At 45.6% G+C, this 16,044-nt stretch overlaps 1 protein-coding gene across 3 annotated transcripts in view; it reads right to left on the minus strand.

Moving 5' to 3' along the window:
* Nucleotides 1–16,044, minus strand: part of Ptk2b (protein tyrosine kinase 2 beta) — a 137,144-nt gene that overhangs the window by 112,998 nt on the left and 8,102 nt on the right. The window contains exon 1 of one of the 3 annotated variants that reach the window (XM_029561142.1): nt 8,155–8,326. The exons of the other annotated variants lie outside the window; for them this stretch is intronic. The gene's annotated coding sequence lies outside the window, so the exon portion shown is untranslated. Of the gene's footprint in view, nt 1–8,154; nt 8,327–16,044 lie in introns of those variants that run through there. 3 annotated transcript variants of the gene reach the window in all.

Below are 16,044 nucleotides of genomic sequence, written 5' to 3' on the forward strand. Positions count from 1 at the left end.
TTTGCCTGGTCAGGTGGCATTGGAGCTTCTTGGAAGAGTGTTTGGGGAGGATGGAGGATGGCGGGCAGAGACAAAGGAAGCTGTGAGAGACCAAAATAGAGGGTGTATTCTGAGGAGAGGGTAGAATTGGGGGCTAGAGAGATGGATCAGTGGTTAAGAACATGTTTTTGCAGTGGACCCAAGTTCACTTCCTAGCACCCATGTTGGGCAGCTTGTAGCTGTCTGTAACTCTAGCTCCAGGGGATCTGATGCCCTCTTCTGGACTCCTTGCGAATCTGCACTAACATGTACACATACCTTCATACATATAGGCATCATTAATTAAAAAAATTTTTTTGGACTTTTTTGAGGCAGGGTCTGCCTGTAGCAGCTGGCCTGGAACTCATCATGTAGACCAGGCTGGCCTTGAACTCACACAGATCCTCCTGCCTCTGCCTTCCAAGTGCTGGGATTAAAGGTGTGTACCACCATACCAAGCTATATATATTTTTTAATTTTTTAAAAGAAAAGTCATCAAAGCTAGAGGTAGAATGCTATAGACTGAAACATGTCTCCCAACCCTCCCCCCATTACCTAAGTTCAACTCCTGTACCTTAGTATGATTACATTTGGAAATGGGTATTTACAGAGGCCTTTAAGATCATGGGAGGTCATATGGGTGCCTTTCTTCAGTATGACTCATGTTCTTATGAGAGATAAGGACACATACATGTACAAAAGGAGGTCTTTGGAGACTCAGAAGCAAGATGGTCCTCTGCAAGCTTGATACAATCATGTCATGGCCTTTGAAAAAACCAGTCCTGCTGATACCTTGATCTTGCACTTCCAGCCTCCCAACTGTGAGGAAATAAAGCTCTTTGGCTGAAACCAGTCAGCCTGTGGCACTTTTGTTACTACAGCCAGAGCTGATAGATAGAAGAATCACAAGGAGCTAGGCTTGGGCAGTAAACCAGAGGGAAACTGCAGAGACCTGGGCATGAACACTAAGCTAAGGAATGAGGGGGGTTGTAGATACATTTTACTTACTAAGCTTAATTAGCAAAGGAAAAAATGAAAAACAAAGAAAAACAAAAGCAAAATAGAAAGCTCATTTGGGAGGGTAAAAATAGGATCCCACAGAGATGAAGCCATGAGCCATGAGCTAGGAGACCCTGTATATCATGAGATGTCCTGTGAACTGCTGTCCATGATTTTCAAAATGGTGACAGAATTGTCTCCAAAAGTGGGGTGGAGAGCCCCTGTGTTTGAGAACTCCTTTCATGAAAGGAGGAGGAAGGAGTTCTTTATGTTAAGCATAGAGGAGAGGAGGATGGGAGGCCCCCTAACATTGCAGCCCATCCTATATGAAAGTAACTGTTATCCTGGACTGTTGCAAAGGTCGTCTAGCTCCAGGATGTATGAGTCCCATTTAGTGAGAGGACACGACTTCCAGCACTAAGAGGCATCCAACAATGGCCAGTGCTGTCAGGAGGAAACACTTGTAGCAGGTGCCAAGATTAAAGAAAACTTTCTCTACATGAAGAGTTTGCATTCAGTGACTTAGAGCAATTCACCCCACTTCCTCCAAAAATCTTTGTTCCATAGGATGTTTCTGGTCCTTTGCAACATTCCTTTTTTTTTTCTTTGATAAAAGACTTACTTTCCCCCTCCTCACTGTGGAGCAGAAAGTAAAGAATTCCATCGGTTTTGGTTTTGGTTTTGTTGTTGTTGTTGTTTTGAGACAGGGTCTCCTTGTAGCCCCAGCTGGCCTACAACTTGCTATTTAGATCAGTCTGGACTCAGTCTCACAGAGATTAACCTGTCTCTGCCTCTGGAGTGCTGGGATCAAAGGCGTGTGCCACCATGCCTGGCTAAGAATTCTGTTGGAAAAGATCCATATAGCCTCTTTCTTGAGTCCTTTTCCATCCACAAATGGAACACTGGAGTGCCAATAGGCAATATACCAACATATGTCATGGTCTTGAGTGTCCAAACTGAGAGCTGATCCAGGTTCCTCTTAATGCCAGAGTCGCAGTGATCTGCACTTAATTACATGTTAAACAGTTTTGTGAGCTATGTGGGGAACTTATTGCATACCAGACACTGCCTAAGTCACTAGTCAGGGCTGAGATTTAAAAACAGACAGGCCTGTCTGAGGACTCGCCCAGAGACTGAGGGAAGAGGGTTTTGCCATCACTCAAGGCAGTGTGTCCAGTACAAGTTGGTACAGGCCACGACTCTGACCCAGGTGAGAGAAGACTCTGAAGGGCATCAGGACAGGGGATGGTACCAAGCTGAGGAGGATATCAGTGTGTTGGGGAGAAGGAGCAAAAGGCGATGAGGAACATTTGGGTTGAAGAAACTGCTCTTCGGGTCAAGGAATGAGACATGAATGCCACTTGGGAAGCCATCTTGTCTCCAGTGGGCTCCGTCTCTCTGTAACCTGCAGTGTGAACATGTCTTACTTCCTTCGTTCCTCACTGTGCTCCTGGGCTCCTCCATCTGCCATGTAAGTTCCTCCCTGACTAACCTCTCCATGAATTCAAGCCTACCATAGGTTTCATTTGTTCTCCAGATGTGGAATAGTCCATACAGAATCCGTCTACCCAAGCCTGTCTCTTCAGTAGAAAGTCAGCACAGCAATTCTAGACAAAAAGGTTACCCAGCCCTACCATCGGATGTCAGGTTTACAGTCTGTAAAATACAAATGCTCCACCCCGTAAACAAGCAGCAAAATTCATCCACACCCACTCAGGGCCCAGTTTGCCTTTTAGGGACTCGAATGTCAGTTCCCACACTAAACTCCTCTGCCAGAGTACCACTCCAACTCTGTGGTGGCCAGGCAGCTCCTCACCTTTGATTCAATGCTTGCTTCAAAGTTCACCCACATGTCCACACTGGATGCTCCTCCTCAAGGACTTGGCATCTTTATTTAGGAATGAGTCAAAGACAGAAAGCAAAGTCCTACCAGGAAGGAAACTATTTGCATAGACATGTGTCCCATTAAATGACTGCAGTTAGATAAAGCTCTAGGAGCCTGGGTAGGTGCCTTATAGTTCACTCCTTGCTCTGTAAAAGGGAGGGTAAAGGCAAGCAGGAGAAGGGGAGGAGACCAGAGAGATGGCGAATGTTACATGCTCTGACCTACACCTCTCCTCTCTCCCTCCACATCTCCACGCAGACTGCAAAATCCCTCAGTACTCCCTGTGGTTGGTGACTTCTTGGCATCAGTGGGGGACTGAGTTCTCTGATACGTCTTAGAGTAGTGTGGCCAACAAGAAGTGACAGTGTAGAGGTGACAAGAAGCATGGGAAGTGAGTCTTGAACTGGCAAAGACCATGATGAGGCCCTAAGCTGCCCTTGCATGACACAGGTACACTTACACATATGCAGGCAATACACTCTTATATGAGTGTATTGCCTGCATGTACATAAGTGCACCCATCATGAAATGCCTGTGGAGATCAGAAGAGGGTGTCAGATTCCCTTGGAACTGGAGCCACAGACGTTGTCAGGCTCCATGTGGGTGCTGGGAATCAAACCTGGGTCCTCTGCAAGAGCAGCCAGTCTTCTTAACCACTGAACCATATCTCCAGCCCCAATATAAAATAATTTTTTTAAAAAAAAGAACCAAAATATCAGTTCTAGCCTTGTGCTGGGGAGCAGAGGTGACTGAGCATGTTTGCCATTTCTCTGCGAAGTAAAAGGATTAAAAACTGAGTCTAGGGGTTCATTCTCTAAGTCTAGTGCACTTTCTAGAAATAAGGGGGCATGGTAATGATTAATGGGTTAAAAAAGGTCTAAGGGTGTTTGACTAACAGTGGTTCTATAAGAAGCTTAGCTGGGTCCTGTTCAAGGCACATCCTGGAGCCTGCAGGGTCACACTATCATTAAACAGCTGCAAATGAACAGTAAAGAGCAGAATGTTATAGAGATGTATCTGGAACCCTTCCATAGCATATGAGATTCATGTGGGATTCACAAGTCATGAACACACCATGACCCGGGGGCACACCAGGGGTCTTGTTAGCAAGGAGTGAAGAAAGAACAAGATTGGAAGACAGGGTTAGGGGAGAGGGACTACAATCAATGGGAAGTACAAGAGAGCTGCTCAATGGGAAGTACGAGAGAGCTGCTCAATGGGAAGTACGAGAGAGCTGCTCAATGGGAAGTATGAGAGAGCTGCTCAATGGGAAGTACAAGAGAGCTGCTTGGGGCAAGAGAGTGCTCAGCTATGCATTGACCAAGAGGTTCTGAAGGAAAGGTCTGGCAGAAGTCAAGGAATGAGCCCAAGATATCAAACATTAACAAAGATCCATCAGAAGATGAAATTCCTGAGGCTGACTTGGATACCAAAGACAGCACATTTTTTGCCTGAGGAAATATTCCTAATATAGCTCTGGGGGGGGGGCGGGGAGGAGTGTCTCTGGGTGTGATTAGCAATCCAATTATTTTCAAGGCTGAGAGCCCACCAACTCGGGCTCTCAGTCCGCTCAGCTCCTGATGGGTCCAGCAGCTGTCTCCTCTTTCCCACTGCCTAGGCCTTTGTAGATAACATCACCAGATTAGGGGGCTCTGGGACCCAACACAGATAGGCCTTGGTTTGTTTTCATTTGTTTCTAGTCCCTTTGTGTGCACACACCCACCACAGGCCCCCACATACCCACCAAGTGAGACACAGGCACCAAGATTCTCAGGATTCACAAACTCACTGAGAAAGCTGTACACACAATGAAGGTAATGATAAGGCAAGAGAGGCCTGTGGGACAAATAGGGTACCATGATGAACACATTCGGGAGACTGGTGGAAATCAGAAGGCCCTGGAGAGGTTGTCCTGTCAGAGACAATGTGACAGACCAAGGCAAAGACCAGCGAATCTGGCCCAGTGGTCAATGTGCCATGAGCAGATGGAAGGTGTAGCTTGATGGCAGAGCCCATGGAGACATAGCAGCTGCTTCAAGCAGGGTCCATCAGAACCATTTCTAGAGCACTAAGAACAAAGTCAAGCCAAACCAATGGCCTCCTGGGCAGACAGGCACAAGAATGTTCCAGAAGCTCCATGGGTGAAAGGTTCTAATACCCCTAGGGAGCAGAGCTGAAGGGCTATTTAAAGGACTGCTCTGCAGGGACCCTCACTCTAAGCTCTCAAAGTGTGGCCCCTGGTTTTGTCAGAAGTACAATGCTCAGGCCCTGTCCCAGATAAGCTGCAAAAATAGTGGGGCTGGAGCCAGGGACCCAAGCTTCAGAGAGCTTTCAGGGGAGCCTGAGGCCTTAGGAAGCACAACTCCAGCTACACTGGGGGATTCATGTCACTGAATGGTCAACAGGATGACCCCCAGCTGCCATCAGCTCCCTGGGGTTCTACATGCTTTGCTCAGGGCTGTTCCCCATCAAAGCGACCATATCCCTGGGTCAGGGGACCCTCTGTGTACTGGTCTCTTGCAGCCAATGAAGTTCTGTGCATCTTCTTTTTTGTTTTATGTGTATGAATGCATATATGTACTCTATGTATATGCTTGGTGTCCTTGGAAGCCAGAAGAGAGTGTTGCATCCCCTGGAACTGGAGTTACAAGCAGTTATGAGTTGCCATGTTGTGGGTGCTGGGAACCAAACCCAGATTCTCTGTAAGAGCAGCTCTTAACTGCTAAGCCATCTCTGCAAACCCCCTGTACCTTGTTTGAATCTGAGTCCCTCTGCTAACTCTCATCCCCAAGGGTCCTTCAGACCAGCTCTGAACCGGCACTTCCCCTGCAGATCTTTTCTCTAAAACCTCTCACGATCTGACCAAATGTTTTCCGAGTACAAACTGTGAATACTGACATTTGCTGGATTGGGATTGGGAGACAGAGGGCACAAAACAAGGCCTCTGCCTTCCCATCGCTCCATTTAGCAAAGCATGTACTTGTGAAAAATAATTTTATCTCAAGAAAACATGTGCCAGGCATAACTGGATGGAACAGCCAAGTGCTCTGGGAGGAGCCTCTGGGGGAAGGAGGGATGTGAGCCTCTGTCGGTCTTCAGTCTATTCTCTCCACTGGGGTCTTCTTTCTCTCCACTGGGGTCTTCTTGTCATGGATATCACAGATCCTCCCAGGATCCTGTGTTATCACCTATCCCAACTGTGGGGCAAAAACACGCCTGGCCACAGCTGCTTTCCAGGGTATGTTTTTTTGTGGGTTGCCCACTCCTGCAGAATAAGCCCTGCCTCACCCTCTGCACCTCCCACTAGAGGCAGGCTGCTTCTTGTTTACCTGGCCAAGCCCTCTTATTCCCTCTGTCCCTTCCCTCTCAACCTATACTCCTATAGGGGAAGAAAGCAGGAAGTGCTTGGCTCTTCCTGGGTAGCCTGGGGGAGGCCAGCCCACACCACCACTTTCTCTGACAGGCAGCAGTGTGGGCAGTTGTGACACGATGCCCACATGGGTAGTGGGCACTGAGCCCTGTGTCCCTGGGAGGTTTACACAGTGCTCTGCTGTACATTAGCACACCGTGGCCCATAGCTCTTGGCCACGCCCCAGAATGCTTGTCTGCAAATCTCCCAGCCGTGTCTCTGTGCTTGGCACTAGAGCACCTCTGGCCAGGGGCCAGAATCCTCCTATCCAAAACAAAAAGCTGACTCCCTTCCCAACTTCAAAACCCCTATAGCTGAATGTTCTGTTCCCATATATCCATCCCATCCACCCCTGCTTGAGAACAAGAACACCAAGCTACTGGGATGAAGGGCCTCTCTGCGTCCCGTTTGCATTGCGTGGTTCTGCATGATCCAGATATCTGAGCTATTCAGTTTTCTGAACCAGCCAGACTTCAGTGTCTTCTTTACCACTCTTTGCCTGCTTGATTGATCCTATCCATCCCATGACGCCTTTTCAACCTCCCCTCAGTAACAGGTAGCTCTGGCCCTCAAGCCTCAGGGGTATTTGCACTGGCCTCTGGTACAGCATGTGGTGATCGTGGGACTGCATGCACTGCTAGTTCATCTTCCTGCTCACGTCTATACCCCTGGTGCTTGGCAGAGCACCTGGCCATGGCAAGTCATTCTTCACAGCAAATGCAGCCACACCCTCATAGCAAATACAGTTCTCTCTCATTATCTACAATACCTAGATTGGTTCCCAGACCCCAACATATAACAAAACCCACGGATGCTCAAGTCCCTTATATAAAATAGCATAGTATCTGCACATATGAATATCTACATGCATCCTCTTACATAGTTTAAGTCATATATACACTACTTATAATACTCAATACAGTGTGCTATAAAATTGGTCATTAAACTGTATTGTCTAAGGAATAGAGACAACAAAACAAAAGCTATATATGTTCAGTACTGGTGTCGCTATCAGGCTCAGCTACAACTATGGTTGGTTGGATTGGGGATAGGGAACCCATGGATTCAGAGGACCAACTGTGATGTAGATTTCCTCTTTGTAGTCACAATGTCAAAGACAACAACCCTACACTCTCCCAATTCAGCTTTCCTTGCAGCTGTTTGAAGCCAAGTGAAGCACTCCCCTGGAGGACAGGCTGAGATGCTGTCATGACACGCACAGAGGAAAGGTCCAGCTGTTGCTGTCACTGGAGCCCACTGGGAGACCATCTAGAAGTAGGTTAAGATCCTATGAAAGGATCCTAGAGCCTTCCTTCACTGATACAGATCTGAAATTATAATTCCAAACTCACTGATCACCATTGGCAAAGGAAGGTGTCAGGGCTGGGGCTAGGGTTGGGGCCCAGTCAGTATAGACTGCTTGCCTAGCATGCTTAGAACCCTGGTCCTAGGTTCAGTTCCCATCACTACAAAAACTGGGGTTGTGGTTTATACCTATAGTTCCAGCAATCCAAATATAAAGACAGGAGGATCTGGAATTCAGGGTCATCCTTGGCTTCATAGTGAGTTCAAGACCAGCCTGAACTACGTGAAACTGTCCTGTGAAAAAAGAGACGGGAAGAGAAAGAAGGGAAGGGGGAGGGGGAACCAAGGGAAGGAAAGAACAGGACAGTAGAGGACAGGACAGCAGAGGGGGGAGGAGAGGGGAGGGAGGAGAGGAGAGGAGAGGAGAGGAGAGGAGAGGAGAGAAGCCTGTCCCATCCTCAGTGCTCTTTACTAAATCCTGCTCCCAGAACCCAACTCCCACCACACACCCTCCCAAGTGAATCTTAGAAGAACTTGCCCTTCATGTTGCTGCCATGAAGGTTTTTTCCAAAGAGCAAGATCATCGGTTCCATCTTCCCTCTCCAGGGTCTGAGCCTTTAAAAGTCCATCTCTGCAGCTCTGGCCTGAGTCTGTCACTTCTTCATGTGTCTGACCACAGGTTCCTTTCTTATCTTCTTGCCTGATACACTTCCTCTTTTCTTCCTGTACTCTTACCCCAAACTCTACAATTCCATTTGCTAGCTTCACACATGTTTTCTTGTCTGTGGAAGCTGGTGGTGAATCATAGGAGTGTGGTCTCTGGCATGGCCAGCCTGTCTCATGCAAACACCAGAGAAAGGAAATGACCTAAACAATAGCAGTGACACAGAAATCCTCACACGGGTGGAAGGGCCAGAACAGGGAGAAACATGAGATGCCTTGAACTGTTTCCCATCCCTAAAGGGCTTGCTCTGGTGACACAGAATCTGGAAATATGTCACTGTCGCTGAACTTCTCAACTACATCCTGGAACCAAGCAGGTTCTCCTATTTTAAAAGAATATGAAAAAGATATTCCAAACAACAGGAAGTGTAGTGTCTTGTTTCCAACCTGTAATTACAAACCTGTTCTTAAACAATTTTTATATAGCTCTGTGAAATGTAAACTAAACACCAATGCCAGTTTTCTGAGTGGGAATTAGAAGATGCTGAGTAATATTGGAAAGACTGAATACTTGGTTGACCAGTTGACTGGCTTGCATTCCATCTCTTGTTGATTCATTCATTAGTCCATTAGTCCACCCATCCCTCTTTTATTCATCTACTCATGTTTCTATCTCTCCATCTGTCCACCTATCCATTCATCCACTTATCCATTCACCCATCCATTCATCTATCCATCCATCTCATTTCCCTATCTACCTACCCACCCGTCTCTCCCTCTATCCACCTGTGCACCCACCCATCATACCATCTATTCTACCTTCCTTCAAACTCACACTCATTGATCCATTTTTGAACATCACATTTATTTGACTATAAGGTAAAACTCTCTCTGCCCTCAAACTAAATCAGAAAAAAAGGCATTTAATAGTCAAGCCTTTATAGGTCTTTCATATCATGAGCTGCTCTCCAAATAACTGTATTTCAAGAAACAAAAATCAACTGGGAAAAATAATAGCCTGAAACCATTTCAGTTGAGAGATTGGGGTGCTTATAAGGGTGATTTCATAGAATTGTTTTATTTTTAGGCAGTCAATGTGCTATTATAGAGGCTCAATAACTTTTATTGAAGGCATAGTCTCATAAAATCAAGCGTTTTTTAAAGCCTTTTGAATGGGTCTGGAGAGATGATTCCAAAGTTTAGAACTCTTGCAAAGGACCTGGGTAGGGTTCCCAGCAACCACATGGTGGCTAACAACCATCCATAACTTTAGTTCCAGGGGATCCAACACCCTCTTCTGACCTCTGTCGGCATTGCATGCACAGGTGCACTTACGCACAGGCAAAACTCTCATAGACATAAAATATAAATTATAAATGAATAAATAGCAATGAATTAAGTGGTTATATTGTGGACTTTCATAAAAGCTTTATAAAGGATTTGAAAACATATTTGGCCAAAGGAGTCATTCAAATTTCCAACAAGTATTTAAAAGGATGTTCATTATCACTAGTCATCAAAGAAATGCAAATAAGAATCGCAAGACACTACTTCATCCCCCAGTAAGATGGTGACAAGTATTGACAAGAACATGGAGAAATATGAACTACCATGTTCTGCTAGTAAGAACATAAAATCATGTGAAAGCTATGGAAAATAATTTGGTAGCCACTCAAAATGTTAAACATAAGGTCGGCAAGGTGGCTCAGTGGAAAGATGCTTACAACCAGGTCACTTGACCTGATTCAATGCTCAGGACCTACATGGTAGAGGACCTGATTCTCATAAGCTATTTTCTGATTGCCACATGCACACCATGGTATGTGCATGCCCCTTCACAAAATAAATGTAATCAAATATTTTTAAAATGGTAAAAATAGTTACTATATGACCCATCAGTTTCACTCTGAAATATATAATTAAGAGAAAAAAAAACATGTCCACAGAAAAACTTACACATGAATGTTCACAGCATCATCATTTATATCGGTTAAAAAATAGAAACAACACAAAATGTCCACCAACTGAGGAACAGATAAAATGTGGCACTAAGTACATACAATTACAGCCACCTGATATTTGGGAAAGATGTCAAAAGTCACACTGGTGGAAAGATAGAATCTCCAACAAATAGTGCTGGGAAAATTGGATGTCCACATGTAGAAGAATGGAATTAGACCCTTATCTATCACCTTGCACAAAAATCTATTCCAAATGGATCAGAGACCTTAATGTGAGGTCTGAAACACTGAAACTGATAGAAGGGGGAAACCCTAAGGAGTGCCCTACAAGACATAGGCGTAGGAAAGGACTTTCTGAACAGGTCTCCATTCTCACAGGAATTAATGTCAACAAATGAGACCTCATAAAACCAAAAAGCTTGTGCCATAAAGGAAATAAAGAATTGAGCAGACAGGAATCCCATAGAATGGGAGAGAATCTTTGCTAGCTATATATCCAGTAAAGGATTACTATCCAGACTATACAAAGAACTCAAAAAGCAAAGAATCAAGAAAACAAATGATAAGAGCAAAAACTGAGCTATAGATCTAAATAGAGAGTTATCAAAAGAAGAAATGAAAATGGCTAGGAAATATCTCTAAAAGTGTTTAACATCCTTAATAATCATGGAAATACCCATTAAACCCTCTTTGAGATTTCATCTTACCCCAGTCCGAATAGCTAAGATTAAGAAAACAGATGAAATAAATGTTGGTGTGGCTGTGGAAAAGGGGAACCTCATTCACTGTTCGTACAGCCACTATGGAAATCAGTGTGGAGAACCCTCATAAAGGTAAACATCGATCTCTGACCCAGCTACAGCACTCCTGCAGAGATACTTGCTCACCTGTTCACTGATGCTCTATTCACAGAAATCAGAAAATGAAACAGCCTAGATGTCTATCAACTGATGAATGGACAGTGAAAATGTGGTACATGTACACAACGGAATTCTGTTCAGCTGCAATGAGAAGTGAAATCTGCAGGTGGATGGATGGCACTGGAAAGCAGTGTACTGAGTGAGGTAACCCAGGCCGACGAAGATGAAAGCCACATGGTCTCTCTTATTTATGGATCCTAGCTCTGATTCTTCAGGTTTAATTGTGTAATAATGTGGACTAACTCTAGAAACAAGGAAAGTAGACCAGTCAGGGAGGGGAGAGAGAGCTCTAAGAGGGGACTAGTAGGGCACAGGTGCTACGAAGGGGAAAGGAGGAAAACAGGGTGGGAGAGACTTGACTGATGAAGGAGTGAGGGGTAACACAGAGGTAGGGGAAGGGAGGGTTAAATGACACTAAGGATGTTTTTAAAACCCATATGGAATCCTATTATTGTATAAGTTTTCTTAAAAATATATATAATATATATGTACAAACACACATATAATATATACAGTTTATTTGGAGTTATTCCAAATAGAGTGATAATACTCCCCCTAGAAGCTATGGACCATCTAATAAAAAGCCTGGTGCTATGCAAGGGACACCTCCCTTTGAGTTGTTGGTCAGGAGGGTCCAGGAGACACCCAAATGACACAAACTATTGCTGATGCTCTTGGTCACCTGCCAGAAATCAAGGCTAAGACTCTATTGTGGAAAACATCACACACTTGAATCACAGGCCTCGGAGAAATCGAGCTGGTGCTGACTTAGACACTTCTCCCTGAGGCTTAGCTCTCGTGGTGTCAGAAGGTGCTATACAAGCTGCTGGGAAAGTTATCAACAGTCTTACCCAGCTGTAAATCCTCTAAAATACAACTACAATAACAACTGGCCTTGTACAATATGCCCAGTGGTATAAAAGTGACACTAGTATCTTGAAGGTAACCAACAGCTATCTGATTGGACTTGAGGCCCACTCGACAGGCAGTAACTCATGCCTTGCACTGTAAACCTAGCCAAGAAGCCATGGCTGGAGCGGTCATAGACCCTAGAAGAAAACCTACTGCTAACATTTTGCAAAACTGATATAGTATCCAACTGCGTTCTAAGTAAGTATCCCTGTACCACAGATAAGGCAAGTCCTCACTCCTCATCAAAGAAGCTTCTTTTCAGCTGGGTGTGGTGCACTCACCTTTAACCCCACCACTTGGGAGGCAGAGGCAGGCGGATCTCTGAGAGACTGAGGCCAGCCTGGTCTCCCATAGTGAGTTCCAGGAAAGCTGGGGCTATGGGGAAACCCTATCTCAAAAAGACAGAATAATAACAAAAAGAAGTTTCTTTTTGCAACAGACAAAGGCTATTACAGAGTCACAACTAGTCAAAGTGCAGAAAAGAAGTGACAACGGTGTGTCCAACCCCAAACAGGGCATCAGTAACACAACCCCTACCCTGAAGGCTCAGGGAACACTGGGAAAGAGTGGGTGGAAAGATTTAAGAGCCAGAGGACCAGAATTGCTGCAAGACAATGTCTTCTGCACATGACAGAAAAAGGTTCACAAGGCCCCACCCCTAAGTTGAAGGACTACAAGCATTCCATGGCTACTGAGGGAGAGTCCTTTTCCTTCAGGGATGACCCCCTGATAGGTTGCCCAAGCCTAAGTGGTCAGCCTTAAACCCATGTACATACAGACAACACTAACTGGACTCAGTAGGTTGTACGTATGGTGTGTATTAAAAATAATAATAATTACAGAAGTAGAGGACATGAACTTGAGAGGAGAAGATGGGGGATGGGAGGAGTTGGAGTGAAAGGGGTAGATGTGATGTAAATACAGGGAATTTGGGTATGAAAGTCTCAAAGAAAAATTTTAAAATGAGCTGGCACATCCTTATCATGAAATGTCACTCATCAATGAACCATGAGAGAGGAGCTAATAGATATAACAACATGCATGGACCTCTGACACAGAACGCTGTGTGAAGCGGCTACTCACAAATGCTATACACGTCCACTTGCATGGAATGCTGAGGAAGCAAAATCCACACACTTGGAAAGCATACTGTGCCACCAGGGTCTGCAGGGAACAAAAGAGGGGTGCCGGATAACAATACAGGGGTTCCTTCTGCAGTGATTAGCAGTGGTGATGGCTACATAACTCTGTGAATATAATTTTAAAAATACATTGAGCTGTATATGTTTAAGAGAGCATTTTATTCCATTTGAAATACATCTCAAAAATATCATTATTGTAAAATGAACCCATTGTGAATCAGTAGGGAGTAGCCACCTGCCCTAACCTGTGGGGTAATGGTATGAAACCATACCATAGCTGATAAAGAAAGGTCCTGCTGATGAGATGAACGAGCACCCATGTCAAGGATGGAGGCTGTTCCAGTGTGCCAGAAGGAGGAGGGTGGGGGGAGAGCAGTATGTTAAAACTAACATACTATTTTATATAGTATTGATTTAGAGCTAGTGTTACTAAAATAATATATTATTATCCTCAAATTGGAATAATCAAATTAGTTGTATTAAAAGGTCCTCCTTTAATACAGAGATTCTCAGACACACGTTGTACACTGTCAACGCACAAATGCCAACCGTGTGTCATTAATACACTCCACCGACCCTCAGGCTCCAACAATGATTCCCAGGACAGGGCGGTTCTGTCCTCCCAGGGCTTCCTGTCTGAATTAAAGAGGGGCTCGAGCCAGAAGCAATTTTTATGAGATTACTGTTAAGCTGACAATAATATCTAGTAAGGGTCTGTCTAAATCTTAATTTAAAAATATTTGGGGGCGCTAAAGAGATGGCTCAGAAGTTATGAGTGCTCACTGCTCTTTCAGAGGACCTGAGTTCAATTCCCCACAATGGTGGCTCAGAACCACCTACAATTCCAATTCCAGAGAAATCTGATGCCCTCCCCTGGCTTGCACATGAACACATGTAGGTTCATATACATACAACATAAATTTTTTAAAAAATTAAATAGCTTTAAAATTTGGGAGGATGTATGTGTGTGTGGTATATGGTGGGGGATGGTATGCAGTGTCTGTGGTATGTATGTGGATGGTATGTGGTAGTCCTTTAAGACAGGGTCTCTCACTGAACCTGATGTTCACATTTCAGCCATGGGAGCTGACCAGCAAACTCCCAGGAGGCACCTGTCTCCACACCCTAAGTGCTGGGGTTACAGACACATACAGCCATGGCCAATTTTTTATGTGGGTGCTGGCGATTTGAACTCAGGTCCACATACTTGCACAGCAAGTGCTATTACCTACTAAGCCATCTCTCAGCCCCAATGTCTTAATCTTTTGAGCTCTGGGTTCCTTGAGGAGTCAGATAAAAGCTATGAATTTTCCTCCCATGAACATATGTGTGAACACAGAGGTAAAAATTACACATCTTCCTTCAGAGGGTTCATGTGAACAACCCCCAACAACTGTACCACTAACCCTGGGCTCCCCAACCCAGGCCTGGGTTCTCCCGTCCCTCTGCGTGTGAACCCAGAGGTTAAGGATTGAGCATTCAGCACAAAGGTGTAGGCGGCATTTTTCTATGAGGGCAGGCCCGCACTGGGATGACAGGGAGACCCATCTGCAGATTAACAGTTAATGTGTACCAAGTGTCCTCACCTCTTGGGACTGCAAGAGCTCAGAGTCCAGCCAGCACCGCGGGTGATAGGTCTGTGCTCGCTGCAAGTGTGACGTCCAGGTGACCGCAGCCTGCCAATCCCAGCTGCTCCCTCACAGTCCTGTGGATCCCTGCCAGGCAAGGCCTCTCTCCTGGGTTCTCAGTGTCCTCTCAGTCCCACACCATGGAAGCTGCCTCCATTTCTACTTCCCCCAACCTTGCTCTCGTAGTCAGCCTGGCCCAGACAGGCCCAGGAGAATGAAGGTGAGGGAAAGTCACCGTTTGGTGGATTAGGGAGCCTCGGGCGGGCATGGATTTGTAAAAGGATTCTGGGGCTTCCCCCCTCGATCCATGACTCCTCTCTGGGAGAAGCGTGAGGGAGAATTCAAGAAGCTTAGGGTCGTGTAGGCTGTACCACAAGCTTGCTGTTGTGATGCCCAGCGCCAGGAATGAGGAAGAGCCGGTCTGTGTGATGCTCATTAGGGCCAGGCAGGAGTGTACAGGGAAGGAGCGATCATATTTCTCTGACCCAGGGACAGAGGCTGTTGGAAGGGCAGGTAAGGAAAAGCACCTCCCTGCCTTGGAGGAATTGGGCCTGAGGCTAAATTGATAAATTCCACAGATCAGAGCAGTCGGGAAGCCTGGAAGCTGCACTGGGGGAGCTGGATGGAGCTGGTATTGCCGCAAGACACAGCGGTAAAGTCACAGGCTTGAGGGGACCAGTGACCGGGACAGGTCGGCAAGGATTTTGTTTGGGAAGAATAGGGACACTGAGTAGAAAGACAGATTAAGGCTGAATTAAGAGTCCTGAATCATAACTTTAAGGATTTGAATTTGCCTAGAGGTTCTTGGAAGGACCTACAGGAGGGAAAGAGGAGAGGCCCTTGAGGTTATTGAGTGATATCAGATGGTAAGGCCTGGGCTTGAGTAAGGGCAATACAAAAGGGAAGGAAGGACCTGTGGGATTAAGCAATGAGTGAGACAGGAGCAGGGAAAAGCAACCCCAGTGGGGATGATTCTAGATTCTTGGAAATGGATCGCTGAGGCCACCCCAGTAGGGATGATTCTAGATTCTTGGACATGGATTGCTGAGGGTGGGGGGCATACTTAGAAAGCTATGCTCCCGTCGTCCCTGGAGATGTGGATGGAGAAAGATTCACAGATCCAAGTGTGTTTCTGATTCTCAGAGTGTGCCATGCAGAAAGACCCATGGGATGCTCTAAGCAGGCTGACAGTTAACCCAGAC

This window comes from Nannospalax galili, unplaced genomic scaffold (genome assembly GCF_000622305.1).
Source record: "Nannospalax galili isolate Female #2095 unplaced genomic scaffold, S.galili_v1.0 scaffold612, whole genome shotgun sequence".
NCBI classification, from domain to species: domain Eukaryota; kingdom Metazoa; phylum Chordata; class Mammalia; order Rodentia; family Spalacidae; genus Nannospalax; species Nannospalax galili.